The sequence below is a fragment of the Sinocyclocheilus rhinocerous genome, unplaced genomic scaffold (assembly GCF_001515625.1).
Source record: "Sinocyclocheilus rhinocerous isolate Xijiao unplaced genomic scaffold, SAMN03320098_v1.1 scaffold2463, whole genome shotgun sequence".
NCBI classification, from domain to species: domain Eukaryota; kingdom Metazoa; phylum Chordata; class Actinopteri; order Cypriniformes; family Cyprinidae; genus Sinocyclocheilus; species Sinocyclocheilus rhinocerous.
This window is the reverse complement of record NW_015650729.1, coordinates 105,054-107,685: the sequence shown is the minus strand read 5'-3', so window position 1 is coordinate 107,685 and position 2,632 is coordinate 105,054.

Sequence of the window (2,632 nt, the reverse complement as noted above, 5' to 3'; positions counted from 1 at the left end):
GTGTTTTCACTGTTATACACTAGGGGGCGCTATTACACATCTTCTGAATGAGTACAAAACCTCCCGAACAAAAACACACGTAAACAGGACGGAGAAACGAGCAATCTCTTATGTAAACAGATTCATATGAAAAATAATGCGATCATCAGCAATAGACAGCATATAAATGAAAACTGCATAATGTTACGGAGTAAAATGTTGATCCAGGAAGTGGTATATGTCTGTGCAAGCTTTGGAGGTGTTGATGGAAGCGATTTACTGGATTTAAGCTTTGATAATCGTACTGAATATTATCCAGATGTAGTTTTTGATAAAAATTTGATTTTCTCAACTTTTTGCTCAAAATTATGCATTTTTATGAAACCTACCTATATTCAAGTGTTGATAAAAAAGAATGCTTTAAGACAGATAAAACAGATTTTTTTTTGTTTAAAAGTAGAGGCTCTGATCTTTATTTTGCTGTAATGCATATTCAAATATTAATGGAGCAAAATATACTGTAGGCCATCAGATTTGAGAGAAAATCATCAAAATCGCTGGTGGTGGCTGGCAACTGTTTTTCAAAAATGCTGGTGGGGAAAGAGTTAAAGCACAATAGCCCAACTATGGTTTTACCACATTAACCATAGTTTTACTGTGGTATTTGTAGTTAAAGCACAATAACCACAACGCTTACTATGGGTTTACCTCAGTAATCATAGTTTTACTGTGGTATTTGTAGTTAAAGGGGTCATATGATGCGATTTAAATTTTTCCTTTCTCTTTGGAGTGTTACAAGCTCTTGGTGCATAAAGAAGGTCTGTAAAGTTGCAAAGACTAAAGTCTCAAATCCAAAGAGACATTCTTTATAAAAGTTAAGAGTCAGCCACACCTACCTAAAACGGCTCGTTCTAACATGCCCCCACATATCTACCTCACTATGTGGGAAGATTTGCATAACGCCGCCCAAATGTTCACACAAAGAAAGAAGGAGTAACTTTTATTCTCGCTGTAGTATTGTTGACACTGCAGCCATGTCGTGAAGACGCTGTGTGCTTCGTTGTGAAAGCGAAACTACTTGCTTGAGGTATTCGGCCAATCATAACGCATTGGATAGCTGGCCAATCAGAGCACACCTCGCTTTTCAGACCGATTAGTTTTGTAAAAATCGACGCGTTTCAAAAAGGCGGGGCATAGAGGAGAAACAATAATGTACAGTATGTGGAAAATAATGTGTTTTTTTTACTTTAAACCGCATAAACACATTTCATTACACCAAATTCACAAAATAATGTTCTTTTTAGCAGCATCATATGACCCCTTTAAAGCACAGTATCCACAACATTTACTATGCGGGTTTACCACAGTAACCGTGGTTTTACTGCGGTATTTGTAGTTAAAGCACAGTAACAACAACAGTTACTATGGGTTTAATACAGTAATCATTGTTTTACTGTGGCATTTGTAGTTAAAGCTCAGTAACCACAACATTTACTATGCGACTTTACCACAGTAACCATAGTTTTACTGTGGTATTTGTAGTTAAAGCAAAATAACCACAACATTTACTATGGGTTTACCTCAGTAATCGTAGTTTTACTGTGGTATTTGTAGTTAAAGCACAGTAACCACAACATTTACTATGCGACTTTACCACAATAACCAAAGTTTTACTGTGGTATTTGTAGTTAAAGCAAAATAACCACAACACTTACTATGGGTTTACCTCAGTAATCATAGTTTAACTGTGGCATTTGTAGTTAAAGCACAGTAACCACAACATTTACTATGCGAGTTTACCACAGTAACCGTAGTTCCCTTCCGAGGGAACTTCGAACTGCATCCTCTAGGGGTCGCTATGGGGAACGCCTTCGGCGTGACCGGTGTCTGAAGCATACATCTAAACACAACAATGATATTGGCCGGCGACAGCCTATGACGTCACTACCGGCGCGACCACAGTATAAAAGGGCGCCGGTAGAACACTTCATCCTCTTCTTCGTCTTCACTGACCGTTTGTTTATGTTAAGCACGACTAGGAGTGCATGTTCTCTCACCAGAGGCTTTGCTCTGATACCCGCAGTTTCACACGGCTTGCGTGCTGTGTGTGTGTGGTGAAGAGCAAGCGCATTCAGCTCTCGAGGGAGTTGGTTTCGCTCTGCATTCATTGTTTCTTGTGAGGGATAAGCATGAATTGAACGTGCTCGTCTCACGAGGAGACGGCTTGTGCTCATCGTGATGCATTCACAAGACTAGGGGGAAGTGAGTACTTCACCATTTCCCCGAGTTTGTAGATAGCGTTTGCATGAGTGCGTTCGCCTCTCGCGGGAATAGCGACGCAAGGCAGCTGTTTTCGTTCTCGCTTGATTTCTGAGGTAATCTAGCGCTTGGGCGGGAGCATGTTTAGCTCCCGCGGGAGCTGAATGCATGCTGCGCGTTGCGGTCACAGTGAGAATTGGCTGCCCATTGCCACAATTTGCGGTTAATGGGCAGAATAGGGAAAGGACCTGACGGGAAATTTTTCCCTATCAGTTATTTCCTTTTGTTCTCATAGGAATGTATTGTTATGATGAGGTGGCTGAGTTTCATCGCACCACAGATCATGCTCTCCGTGCCACTAAGCAGAAGGGCTCCTCGGGCTTTGCCTTCAGAT